This window comes from Cibotium barometz, chromosome 20 (genome assembly GCF_041138505.1).
Source record: "Cibotium barometz isolate CiBa-2024 chromosome 20, ASM4113850v1, whole genome shotgun sequence".
Lineage (NCBI taxonomy): Eukaryota > Viridiplantae > Streptophyta > Polypodiopsida > Cyatheales > Cibotiaceae > Cibotium > Cibotium barometz.
In genome coordinates, this window is record NC_141065.1 from 8,931,822 (window position 1) to 8,947,136 (window position 15,315).

Sequence of the window (15,315 nt, forward strand, 5' to 3'; positions counted from 1 at the left end):
TTCTCATCTGCACCTACACCATTTGGTAGATCTCCCTTACATGCAGCCGCCTTCCTTCTTCCACCAGCACCCGGGCATCCTTACTGATGTATTTCACTCGCTCTTGTAAAGAAATATATTATTTTAGAAATTATTGTAATGTACTTTTGTACAATCAAATTATGTCAATGGCATTGTTTTTAGCTTCTATTGTGATTGTTTAGGTAATTAAATTGACAATTGAGAGAGATGGAGCAAGATGGATAGAGATCTCAAGGCCGTGAGAGAGTGTGAGAGAAAGAGAGAAAGAAAATTTGAGTGAGACCTTAAGATAATCATGTTTATGCTTAAAACAGTTATTTTTATGCTTAAAATAGTTATTTTTATTTCTGAGAACTTATAAATATAGTAGAGATTGCCATGTTCTAGTACTCTTCTTCTAGGCACACATCTCATCCCACCCTCCCATGGGTTCATCCAGCAATCCCTCTAATACTACTGCATTTGCAAGCATATTAAGTAAAGCTCTTCAATCTTTCATGCACATCAAAGAAAAGGAACCTAGATCAGATGCCCTTATGGAAGCATGGACAACAATGTCTAAAGTGTAGGAGCTCTACAAGAAGCTCACAATAGAGAAAGTGGTAGACCTTGCAGACAAGAATATGCTAGAGGTGAAAGCAACAAACAACTATTGGGATATGCAAAAGAGGCTCCTCTTTGAGGAGAAGTTGCCACCTTTATTCTAAATTTAGGGTAGAGGGAGAAGGCCAAGATGATAGTTGAGGCCCAAAATGATTTCATGTATTATTGCATTTGTTCAACATCTCATAGGTGTTTGTCATAATATGCTTTAGTATTGCAATTTTTCTTTGAAATATAACGGAAGTTGCATTTCTCTTTGGTGTCTTTGTGAAGAAGTAGCAATGATAGTGGCCCATGGAAGTAAAGAGCATTGTGTACACACATGCTTTCATGTATTGTTGTACACACATGCTTTCATGTATTGTTGTGTGTGCTTAACATCTTGTAGGTATTTGTTGTCATGTGTAAGGTTCCCCCCTTTCCAAAATGGGGGAAACACTTAAGATAGTTCGCTAATCTTGGGAAAAATTTCCTATTTATCGACACCTTGACCTTGTAGAGATTCAAGGATATGATTCATAGGTATGACCTAGCTCTATCCCGCAGGGGGAGCGTGATTTTCTAAACATCAAATCACCCATAGGGCAATTGATCATAAATTGGGCAACTACTACACTTGATTTCTAGAGACAACGCTTTTTTCCTCATCTTATGTAAGGCACGGCTGCTGGCCTAGTCTTCTATAATAGAATTGCTCGAGAACCTATTTATCTAACGTAGGGCTTTCACTTAATATGTTGGAAAGCTACCCGATTAATCGGGTCCACCCGTCCGTAGGATGGTGCCATCGGGGCATTCCATCCTCCCACTTTCCACCCTACTCACGTGTCAATTTGTTTCTAATTAATCCTACCACATTGTTTGACATATATAAACATGTTCCTTAATTAAGGCCCTTTTCACAAGGTTTGTTAAAACAGCCTTTTCCACAATACAATAATGCCAAAGACAAGATTTATAAAAACAAAGTTTAAACATGAATCAATTTCATACAAGCCAAACTGGCTCTCTTATTCTTTTCCTTTATACCACCGATGATCTAGAATTCGGCCTTCCAGCCTCCACATGCTGGGCAAAACCCTACGGGACCATACACCTCATCGTCGGTGGCCGCCGCTGGTGGGGCGAGGACTCAAGCCGGCCTGTCGCCCTCTCAGGATCCATCGCTCGATCCTCCCGCCCCTCAGAGGATGACTAGCGTGGGCTAATTCACCGCACTAGCCTGGGCCCTCAGAACTAGGCAGCATCACAATCACTCACCTCAATCGGCAAACCTCATTCTCCCACCAATGGTATGAGGGATACCATGGGCCAACTCCGAGCCTTACTAACATCTCCGCCGTCCCGCTATACAAGCACAAGGACAGGGCAGCGTCAAGGCAGGGAGAGTTGTACCTATACCTTAATTTAACCAAGATAACAATCCATTTACTCACTAAACCATAGGACTAGAATCCATGTTACCTTCTTAAGAAAACAATCCTCTTCTCACACAAATTTTAGCATTTCAACTTGAGATTGCGATAAGACATTCTTTATTAAGGCATATGCTGTTGTTTTAGAAGAATACAAACTTTAAATAGTAAATCAATCAAATAGATCACTATTAACAATTAATAGAGAAGCCGGGGCCATACCTCAACCCCTAAGAATGATATATAATTGAAAAACAAAATATGTATATACCTCATAGAAATTTATCGTCTATCGTTGCCTTTGCTCGTTATTAACAAGAGCTTTAGAATATAGAGTCTTCTAATACCTTCTCTTACGATTGAAATCATCCAATCATCTCCAAGCTTTATCTCCTCTTACTCATACTGTGACTCTTCTCTCTTTCTAAGATCTATGGCAAAATAGCCTTCTCTTACACAGGGCTACGACATACTATTCTTTCTCTGAAAGAAAAGCTATGGAGTTTTGGTCTCTTCCTCCGAAAGACTATAGCAATCTAAGCTTCTTTTATGAGATATTAGATAAGAATGAAGGGATATATGTATCTCAAACTCTAGGATTACCTTGAGGCTACTTGCTGTCTTCTCACAGTTTTCTCTATGTAAAGACCCTGACAGAAACAGCAAATTGTTTCAGCCATAACTCTCTGATAAAAACTTAGAATATAGTCATATAACTAGTCAAAAGAACGGGAAGGTATCTGGTCTACAAGCTAGCGTGAGCAGAATAGGCAAAAACGTCTGTATATAGCCACAAACGCACCATCTTTAGAAACGCATTGTTTTTCCATATTTTTAGTATGCATGGACTCTAAATGTGTAAAAGTACTCTAAATATGACCTCTTATCACCTAAATTCGAAATTCTATTTCTGAGGATACTTATCTCTTAATAGAACTATTCTTATGTTCTTATTTCTTTTAGGATTTTTGGAGCTAATATTTTTATTCTAACACTTTTCTAATGTTTCTAGCCTTATTGTCTCACTCTTTCTAATTACACTCTCTTTTCTTATTGAAATCTATATTAAAAGAGACACATACATACATGGCTTGGGAGGGACCTTACATCATGTTATGATGTGGTCTTGTAAATTTGCTTTAGGATACAGTGGAAGTTTTAGATCATAATATGGTGTCTTTGTAAATGAGTTACAATGATAGTGGCCCATGGACATAAAGAGCATTGTTTACACACATGCTTTCATGTATCATTGCATGTGTTCAACATCTCATAGGTGTTTGTCATGTAATGTTGTGGTCTTGTAAATTTGCTTTGGAATATAATGGAAGTTTTAGATCATAATATGGTGTCTTTCTAAATGAGTTGCAATGTTAGTGGCCCATGGTATCTAGTGTTCAACATTTCGTAGGTGTGATAGTAGAGAGAGAAAGAGTAGACGGAGATAATAAGAGTAGAGAGAGAAACTACTCACCTCAATACCAAAAATCTTTCGCTCGAAAATGCTCGCCAAAAAAATACACCATGTATGTATCATTGTGCTTCTATAGTCTTGCTTATTGATTAGTTCTCTGGAACATTTCATATCTTGGTGTGGTGAGTGATGTGTTCATGTTTTACATATGATTGGAAATGTGACTCAAGAGAAGAAGAGAAAAAGGAAAGGAATATGTTTTCCTATATTGCTTAGATATGTTGTGAATATGTTTATTTAGTTATTTTTTGTCCTCAAATCATGCTAGTTCTCAAAGTATGCTAGGAACTAGCTTGCTTTGAGGAACTAGCTAGACACATTTAGAATGCATAGTTGGGTACAATAGCTTTAAATCTAAGAGATTTTACACTTTAGGAAATCTGCATAAAAGATTTGGGACAAGAATAGAGATTAGATCTAATTGTTTTTATTTGATTTTTATTGTTTTTCTTCCAATAGAGTAGTTAGGTAGGTTAGCAAGTGATAATAGGAAAGACAAGTGAAGCAAAGAATCACAAAAGAAACTCTTGATTTTTGCTAATTTTTAATTATTCACTAGTTTTTAGGTTAGATGAAAAATAAAAAATGTTACATATTATATTTATTGGGTCTCATTGAGCTAAAAATCATAATCCCTGTATTTAGAAGACCCAAGAGGATGCATAGGGCATGACAATTTGTCGATAATACCCAAGAGGATGCATAGGGCATGGAAACCCAAAATATCAACTCTATAGTTATATGTATTTTCATGTTTGTATAAGCAAAACTTGTTGAAAGTCTCCCTGATTTCTTGCCCCATGATTGAAGGGATTACATTGCTAAGAATAGGGCTTTGACATATAAACCTTACCTAAAACCATAGTTTTGACATCATGGAAAACCATACATTTTAATTGTATAGCCAATTTTCACGGTGTATGAGTTTTTCACGTCATGAAAACTCAGGCCATATTTTTTCATAGTATGGCCAGCATGGTGTCTGAGTTTTTCATACCGTGAAAAACTAGAGATTTTCATGGCCAGTTCATAGTGTACAAGTCCCATCAAACCCCATTTTTTAATTCAAAAATACTCCAAAAGCATGGGATATTTCATCTCTCATCTCTCCTCTTCCAAACTATATCAAAAAGTGGACATAACTAGTCTAAATCTTGTCCAATTTGACCCAAACTGAAGCTAGAAGCCTCTAGATCCCAGTTGAGCTTGGTTGGTGGCCTCCCTCATCTATAAATACAACCCCATTCCTTTTTATTTTCATTCTAGTGTATTCTCATGTTGGTGTTAAGTTCATTTTAGTGTATTTCCATCATCCCTCTTCCATTTTAGTGTATTTCCATCATCCCTCTTCCTTGCCTCTCCATTGTGAAGCTTTGGTGCTTCACTAAACCTCTTCTTCTCTTGAAGAATACCCTCTTCTCTTGGTGGCCAAGCCTCTTCCTTGAGGGCTACACATCTCCTTGTTGCAAGATAAAGAATCAAGCTCACACTAAGGGTAAGCTTAAACAATGATGCTTATACTATCTTCTTCTCCTCTACATGCTTTGAAAGCATGAAGATACATGATTCTCTTCTTGATGTCTTGTTTTATGGATTAAGTAGATGATTAACCTCTTCTTAAGCATTAGGAGATCTTTTTTTTCTTCCATATGTTTTGAAAGCTCTCTAATCCATGGTTCTTCTCTTAAACCATGTGGAGTTGGTTTACATGCTAATCTTTCATGCCTATGATCATGATGATTTATGATTAATACTCATGTTTAGAATGAAGATAATCTTTCTTTTTGGTTGTGCATACATGAAGGATTAATCTCCTTCATCTCTTCTCTTCTCTTCCACATGCTTGGAAGCATGTTATTTTCATGGGTTATCTCTTTAAACCATGCTTTCTAAATCAAGTAGATGATTAATGGTAAAGATGTTAACCCTCATGCTTGATACTTTATTTTAAGGTTTATAATGATGTTTAGATGCATATATGTTTATGCATATATGTATACATAATGTTTAAATGTCAAAAAGGTGGAATTTTTACCATATTAAATACTTGGATAAAGCGGGGAAGCTATGGCAAAATTTTTTAGCAGTTGAATTTTATGCATAATAAATTTTTATGCTAGAAGTGGAATTTTTGAGCATTCTCATTTCATAGAAAATGCGGGGAAGCTATGGCAAAATTTTTATCATTAGAAAATGAATTTAAATTTATGCACAATAAATTTTATGCTAAAAGTGGAGTTTTGAGCATTATTCATTTGCCAGAAAGGTTATGCACAAATTTTTCTAGATTCATTCAATTTATGGGAATTATGGAAAGATTCACATAAATTTTTTCTTTCATCAAAAGTGGACTTTTGAGTATATTATATTTTAGAAATTATGAGAAGGTTATGCATAATTCTTCTCTAATTTTTAAATGGGATTATGAATATAACTCATTTAGATAAAAATGAATTAGTATGTGTGCATAAATATTTTATGCTAAAAGAGGAATTATGGGTATAATTGATTTTGTAAATCCCATAAGGATGTATGCATAAATCTTTTATTCAAAAAGAGGAATATTGAGCATATTTTATTTTGGAAAAATTGAGAAAAGAATGTGAAAATATTCATAGGAATGCATCGAGAAAACATGGCTAAATTTTTAATCAAGAGGAATCACAAACATATTTAACTTTTGAAATTATGAAGTATACGTTTAGATTCTCGAAAAATAGAATCTTAAGTACGTTCTGAATGGGAAAAAGGTGAGTGGAAACTCTTACCAGAATTATTGGTTAAATTAGGAATTCCACCATAATCAGATTTAATGATTTATGGACAAGGAATTACATAAAGGCTTTCTACAATGATTAAAGAATTGGTTGTGAGGACTGACTGAAATAACCTGATAAAGAATCTAATCCAACTTGTATTCCGTCTCTTGGTTAGGTTTTTGACGAGAAAAGGATATCCTAGAAAAAGACCAGAAACATGTTTATTTGGATGAATTTAAATACTTGAGATTAACTTATTCCAAGATTCCTTAGGAAAGGATTTTGGAATTCTTAAAAGGATCAAGGATCCAAAAGTGAACGAAAATTCAAAATTAATTGAATTAAGTTGAGAATAAAGTTGTCTTTAACTAAGCCAAGTAATTGGCCGAGACTTAGAAAGTTCTGTTAGTATGAAAAGTGGAGTAACTATACTCTTAATCTGGTTGATTGTGGATAAAAAATTCTAATAACTAGATCAAGGAAAGTTGATAGCAAAATCTGATAAAAAAGAGACCATCTTGTTTGTGGAAATCCGAAAAAGATATGGAATGATGTGAAATAATGTGAAATGATATGGAATGATGTGGAATGATGTGAAATAATGTGGAATGACTTTGAATGATGTGAAATAATGTGGAATGATGTGAAATAATGTGGAATGATACGAACTAATGTGGAATAATGTGGAATGATAAGGAATGATGTGAAATAATGTTGAATGATGTGGAGAATGATAAGGAATGATGTGAAATAATGTGGAATGATGTTGAATAATGTGGAATGATGTGGAGTGATGAGAAATGATGAGGAATGACGTGTAAAGATGGGAATCTTACTTGAAAGATGTATTTGCATGTGAAACCTGTTTTAAAAGATTGTTTTATGTCAAGAATGCTAGAGGAAGCATTTTGAATATCTTCTGGAAAGAGGTCATGGACCTAGGTTGAGAATGTTGTAACAGAGCCAGACAAAGAGTCAAAGAAGGACATCTCACCTGGCAAGGTCGACCGAGGTCTTGACTAGCCTCGGTTCGGTTAAAATGGTGAGCTTCCGGTATGGTGGATGAAGGGCCAAGGAAGTGGCCTATGAGTGAAGTGCTAGGTCACCTGCGAATGATCCTGGAGGGTGCTAACCATATAGTGCTCGGCCTTAGATACCCACACGTGCGTTGAGGAAGAATGGAACATAGAGTTGGAGTTGTTTTCTCTGAACATAGGCTTGGATTTGGTTGGTTGACCTTGCTGGTCTTCAAAATGGATGAGTCCATGGCTTCTTTTTAGTAAATTGGATCTCGTTGGTTGATCTAGCTGATCTTCAATGGAGTGTCCTTATGGATTTTTTGGATAAAAGAAATCATACTCCTAGGTACTATGAGTTAAAAACCATGAAACGACCCCTGAGTGAAGTACTAGAGGGATTGACCAAGTGGTGGATGCTCTGGTTTTGCTGATGATGCCATAGGTACGTTGAGGAAGGTATGAATGGAATTTGGATTTTATGGTTGGAAATTGGAAAAGTTAGAACTTGGACCTTGAACTAGAATAGTGAGGATTATGATGGAAACATTGTGGTTTTATTGCAATTCTGTCTTGAAAATAGTTGAATATGAGAAAAAGGCAATTTCATATTGGGTGCGTAAGTGGTGTGTCTATTTAATATTTTTGCATGAGTGCCAGCTAGGGGGCCTGGAAACTCTTTTCCCTGGTACACGGGACAAAACACAACCAAATTTTTATAAAGATGGATCCCACCAATACAGTGGTTGGCTAACCCATGGGCCAATTGGGCTGGATCGGTGGATTCTGTGAGACCCCTGCCCCCTCTGCGCACCAAACTCAGAAGTGCTAGCAGCGGAGGTAGCAACCTCTCGCTGCGCGGGGGTAGGGCTTCCTACGTGGGGTAGGGCTTCCAACTTGGGGCCTCGCCCAATGGATGTCCGGGCAAGGGACTAGTTCGGCGGTCCTTCTGAAACCGAGACAGGAAAAACTTTCCTCGCCCAGAAGGCACGGGCGATTCCTCCAGGAAAATCTTCTAACTACTAACGGGGTCAAGAGCCTTAACTATCCTCTCTATTCCGACCGAATTCGTAGGTCACATGGTCGAATCAAGGAAGGGACTTGTACTTGGTTCATAGAGATCATCATTTTTTCCCCTCAAGCTAGGCACAACTGTTGATTCTTTCCCATAGAACAAGAATCTCCCTGGCACTTACTTTAACTACCGTGACTTAAACATAACTGAGCTATATTGTAGGATTCCATCGATCCAACCTAACCCCAACTGGCCCGTGGGTTAGCCAACCACCCCACCACTGTATTGGTGGGATCCCTCTTTATAAAAAATAGTTGTGTTTTGTCCCGAGTAACAGGGAAAAGAGTTCCCAGGCTCCCTAGCTGGCACTCATGCAATTATATATTAAATAGACACACCACTTTCACACCCAATATGAAATTGCATTTTTCTCAGATTCAACTATCTTCAAGATAGAATTAGAATAAAACCAAAGTGTTTCCATCATAATCCTCAATATTCCAGTTCCATTGTTTTACAAACAAGTCTCATCGGGACTCTCTGTTGAAGACCAGCTAGTCAACAACAAGATCCAATATCATAGTTTTCCAATTCACTTAAATAATTACTCGCCAATCCATGAATATCTTCCTCGACATATGCATGGGTGTCCAAGCAACCACGAGCCCATGCATCACCTCGTTCAGAACCCGGATCCTTCAGGGATCGCTTAGTCGGCCCTCACCCATCGCACCACAGAAGTGCACCATTTTCAACCGTACCGAGGTTGGTCAAGTCCTTGGCAGGCTTTGCCCCCGCGAGAGACGTCCTTTGATGACTCCCCACTAGCTGTTGCAACATAACTCTCGTTAGATTAAACAATAAGTCAAATGCTTCCTCTAGCATTCTCGCGTAAGACAGTCCTTTACAAAAACAGAGTTTCTATGTAAGTAAGAATTTCCCCATTGAGTTTGATTTCACAAGACTCTTTAACACTGAAGAAATGGGAATGGTCACAAGGCTTGGCTTAATTTCTGATTCAAGAGATGGGTAGGCATCTTACTGACCCAGCTTTCTCACATGGTCATGGTTTTACTTGAATTTATTCCTGAAGATATTTCCTAAAGATAATCTCCATTTATTTGATAAAATAATTGTGATTTCTAATCGTAAGGGTAAATATCCAAAAATATGAAAATTCATTCTTCCTTGGGCATAATAGAACTATAAATAATTCTATTCATGAATAATGGAATTTAACAAGGATATTTCTTTTCCAATGATCCATTAATGAATATGCATACATCATTTTATTAAAATATTCACATAGCATTATACTAAAATATTCTTTTCTTCATTTGGACCTAGGCATCAACATGCCATAAATTATCTACGTAGAAATATAATGAAACATTCTATTTTTGATACCAATATTAATTTATGCATTTTTCTATTTAAAAATACGATGGAAATTTCTCTTTTTATAAATAAATAAATAAAAATATCCATGTATATTCCTACCATGAATATACCTATTTTAAAATATGACAAAAATTTCTCTTTTTAACCTTTAGAGATTTATGCATACATACTATAAATGTATATTAAGAAATGTGACAAAAATCCTTCTTTTAGCATTAAAATGTTTATGCATAGAATATGATGAAAATTCTTCTTTATGCATTATTAAAATTATGCATAAACATAGTTACATAAAAATATGGTGAGACTTCCTCTTTTGATATAAAAATTCTTCATACATAAATCTAAGCATAATTACATTTAAGCATCTTGTTTATTAAGAAAAAATACCCAAATATGACTTCCATATGAAAATAATTATATGAATGTTAGCATAAGCTCACTTTCATTTTAAAATGAATAATTATGAATTTTCTTAATATCAAAACAAGCATAAATGAATTAATCCTCATTTTAATTAAATTAAAAATAATAAAAATACTTAATCTCCATCTCTAGCTTGTTAGGCCTAGAGTTTTGGGTAAGAAAATGAGATTAGGACGAAGATCTATCCTTCCAAGAAGGATTTAGCCATATAGGTGAGTATTCTTTCAAAAAGAGAGATTTACTATCCAAAAACATTACTTTTAAGCATAAGAGATTAACGTTAATGCATTTAAACAACATAAACCAATAAAATCATGGTTTTAAGAAGAAACCATGGATTAAAATGCTTCCCAACAAGCATTAGAGAGGTTGGGAAGAAGATTACCATTGAAGAAGAGAGTAAAACACCATTGTTTTAGGCTTACCCTTGGTTTTTGGCTTGATTCTTTAGAGATAAGTGAAGCCCTCAAGAAGAAGCTTGGCCACCAAGAAGAAGAGGGAAATCTCCAAGAGAAGAAGAGGATTAGTAAAGCTCCAAAGCTTCACAATGGAGAGGCAAGGTAGAGAGATAATGGAAACACACTGATCTGAAAATTACACTAGCATAGAGTTACTCTAATATGAAAATACAAAGGAATGGGGTTCTATTTATAGGAGAGGGAGGCCACCAACCAAGTCCAACTGGGATCTAGAGGCTTCCAGCTTCAGTTTGATCCAATTTGGACAAGTTTTAGACCAGTTAGGCCTACTTTTTGATCCAGTTTGAAAGAGGAGAGATGAAATATCTCTTTTTTTTGAATTAAAAATTGGGGGTAATGATGAGATTCTAGGCGCCTCCTTCATGAGCTCTTGAGGTCTCAAAAATTTATTTTTTTACTAATAAATCTTTATTTTTTAACTATAAAGTACTTATACTAGTATCTTATGTGAGAATTTACTCCTTTTTGGGGGATTTTCTTTTATTCTTGCATTTTTCTCATCCCAACACTTGGATTAACCCCATTGGCCCTTTAGAACACCATTTGGACCTTAATACATAATTTTTTAAAATGTGGATCCTTAGGCTAAGGTGTCTAATGCACATATTTAATTAATTTCTAATGCATATTAGAAAACTCTTTTTAAACTTTTGTTTCAAGGGAATTCATATTAAATAAAAGGGATAACTTTATATCCAAAAATATCTCAAAACTGTATTATCTCTCTTTAGAATATTTTCTCTCTCTAAACCAAAAACAAAGGAAAATAATAATTTCTTGCATTCTGAAATAGGGGATAATTACAGGGGACTGAGAGGAGAACTTATACATCTTTTAGGGGCTGAGGAGGAACCTTACATCCTCTCCCACTTGAAAAACATGAGATGTCCTCATCTCACAAAGCAGGGCTAGTCCTTTATTAGTTGATCTTCTCTTTCCCAAGTGGCGTCCTCTAAAGGATAGGACTTCCATTTGACCAAGATTTCTCTAAGGACTATGTTCCTGAGACCCTTCCCTTGGACATCAAGGATTTCTTCGGGTTGGAGTTCCATCTGACCTTGAGTCTGAGAAGTCAATTGTTCATCATCCAGCACATGACTCGGGCTGGGGGGGGTACATACTTTTTAAGTAAGCTGACATGGAACACATTATGTACCTTGAGATGGGGTGGTAGAATAAGTTCATAACCTAGATCTCCTACTTTCTTAGTAACGGCATACGGCCCATAGTATCTTGGAGGCAGCTTTTTGTACTTCCCTAGAGATAAAGAACTTCTCTTGGGTCGTACACGAATGAAAAGACCATATCTGGTTCTTCAAACACTCTCTCCATTATTTTCTTATCAGCATATTGCTTTTGTCTGCCTGGTTAGCCTTAATATCTTTGCGGATTGCCTGCATTTGTTGCTCCATATCATCAAGCATCTATCTGGACATCTCGACCCTGATCAATGGGTCGGACCAAGTTAATGGTGTGAGGAAATGTTGTCCGTACAGAGCTTTGAATGGGCTCATCCTAATACTTCAGATAAGAGGCATTATAAGCAAACTCAACTAGATGTAAGTAGCTTAACCACTTTCTGGGTTCTCTTCCCCACAGCATGACCGAAGAATATCTTCAATTACTTGGTTTACTCTTTCAGTCTGGCCATCTTTCTTTGGATGATAAGCTATACTGAGATCTAAGGAAGTTCCCACTACTTCGAAGAATGCAGTCCAGAACCTTGACGTGAATTTAGGATCTCTGTCACTCACTATCCTTCTGGGTAAGCCATGCAGCTTGAAAATCTCCTTGAGGAAGACTCTCGCAACATCCACTCGCAACATCCACTACAATGTAGGTTTCTTTTACTGGAATCAGATGGGCAACCTTGGTTAATTTGTCAACTACCACAAAAATGGAGTTGTAACCTGATTTGCAATGATGGTAGTCTAGTAAAAAATCCATACTAACACATTCCCACTTCATCTGTGGAATGTCTAAGGGATGCATCTTTCCTGGCATCTTAACCCTTTCTGCCTTGACTCTTGGTCATATCAAACAGTGACGCACATGATTAAGTACATCCCTTTTGAGTCTTGGCCAGAAGAAGCTCTTCTTTACAGACATGTAGGTCTTTATGAACCTTGGATGTCCAGATATCGGGCTATCATGGGCTTCTCTTTGAATTTTTTCCTTTGTTTCCTCATCATTGGGGATGCATAGCCGATTGTTGTAATACATGCATCCTTCCTCCAATTTGTACCCAAGAACTCGGCTCATTTCGTGAGGAGTCTTGCTTTCCTACATTAGTAGGGTAGCAATAGGGGCAAAGAATCTATCCTGCATGATCTTCTCTCTTGCTTCACTGATCAATGGATTTGACACCAATGTTATTGCTAAGCAAGGAGGCTTTCCTACTGAGCGTATGACTACCACATTTTCTTTCCCCGGCTAGTACTTGATCTCAAAATCAAATTCTTGCAGGGTCTGCATTCACCTTCTTTGATGCATGTTGAGATCTCTTTGGGTGAAGATCCACTTCAGACTTTGATGATCTGTCATTGAGGTGAATCTCTATCCCAAGAGATAATGTCTCCACAGCTTTAGAGCATAAACTACTGAGAGTAAATCCAAGTCATGGATATCATAATTTCTATAGGCTACTGCATGACCTTCCTGCATAAGTTCACCTCCTAGGGTGAAGCCACTGGCATTTGTCACTACTTCAAAAGGTATGGAAAAATCTAGAAATTTTAGAACAAGGTTGGTTACTAAGACTATCTTCAGCTTATCAAAAGCACTATGACACATAGCAGTCCAATGATATAGGGTACTCTTCTTGAGAAGGTTAGTCAAAGGGGATGCTATTTGAGCATACCTGAGTATAAAGATTATATACCACACCCGAATCCTCAGACTTCTTTTACTATCTTAGGCTTTGGCCAATCCATGATTGCTTAGATTTTAGGGGGTCAGGAGAAATCCCATCCTTAGATACTATAAATCCCAAGTATTCGACATGGTCAGTAGAGAAAATACACTTGCTCTTTTTTGCAAAGAGTTGGTGTTTCCTTAGGATCTCCAAGACTTTACGCACATGATCTTCATGATCTGCAGCATTCTTAGAGTATACCAGGATGTCATCAAAGAAGATAAGAACAAATTCATCCAAGTATTGTCTGAGAATGTCCTGCATGAGGCGATTAAATGTTGCTATGTTACTCTGGCTGTTTCTACAATTTTCAGCCTGGCAAGAGCCACCTTACTTTTTTCATTGTAACCAGTGACATCGAAGTACTCCTCCATAGCTTCGATCCACTTTTCTACAGCCTCGCCTAAGTGTTCCCATTCGCCCTTGAAGGGACTTGGCTGAGACATGTGTAGAGCTTTGCGAACATCAGGGTCAAGCTCATCCTCATCCGTTTGAGGATCTGGCTGTCTACCACGATTCACACGTCTTACGATTTTGCCAAAATGATACATCGTTAAATTTTCTATTCGACTTCATTCTGAGATTCTAAGACTTAAGAAGTTCAAAATTAATTCATTCAACAAAGTGATCGTTCTACTATAGATCCACAACATATATCCTGAGAAAATAGAACTTATTCCTTTAATCTCAATATCTGGTGTTCATAACTTAGACAACTGGAATCTTTGCAAAACATTCTTTATTTACATAAGGTTTATAATATATACATAGAGCAACATGGCTCCAAAAGTCAATGCCTTAATTGCATACGCATGTAGTGGCGATACTGTGCTATGGGCATGCCACGATACGTGCGTGTCCACACTACCAATGGTACTACAATCCTACTCCTTGGGATAAAATGACTGAGAAGCCTGTAAATATGACAAGTGACCCTAAAATCTCAAGGTGTGGGTTGATAAAGTACAACACCACGAACCACTCCTAGTCTCATCAAAACCATGGCTAGAGAGACGTTCTGTCTCAGCCTCTGGAGTTGATTGCACAACAGGTGTGGATATATCCTCTTGAGAACCACATGTGCAGTCGTCTCTCCACTGGGTCCAAAAAATATAGCTCCTCTCGAAATGATTAGCAAGACTCGCCCTGCTCATTTGAGTCCTAGTGGGCGGAGGAGAGGATATGCGTAAAAGCAAAGGTAATCATATCCTGATTTTGGTTAAGGTCAGGGATACTAGATAAGTACGATGTGTCCATCTATAAAAGCCAATTTATCATTTATAAGTCTTCATCAATGAAGCTTAATCTGAATGAAAATACAACATATGAATGCATCTTTCTAAGATTTTATTATAAATTTCTGACAAAATTCATCTTCAATTCTTGAGCTTTCAACAAAGCTCTGATACTAGCTATGAGACCCCTACCCCCTCTGTGCACTTAACTCAGGAGTGCTAGCAACGGGAGTAGCAACCTCTCGCACAATCTTCTAACTAAAAGAGCCTTAACTATCCTTTCTATTCCGACTGAACCCGTAGGTCACATGGCCGAATCAAGGAAGGGACTTGCACTTGGTTCATAGAGATCATCGCTTTTTTTCCCTCAAGCAAGGCACATCCATTGATTCTTTCCCATAGAACAAGAATCCCCCTCGCACTTACTTTAACTACTATGACTTAAACATAACTAAACTATATTGTAGGAATCCACCGATCCAATCGGCCCATGGGCTATTAGCCAATCGCCCAACCACCGTATTGGTGGGATCCCTCTTTATAAAAATTAGTTGTTT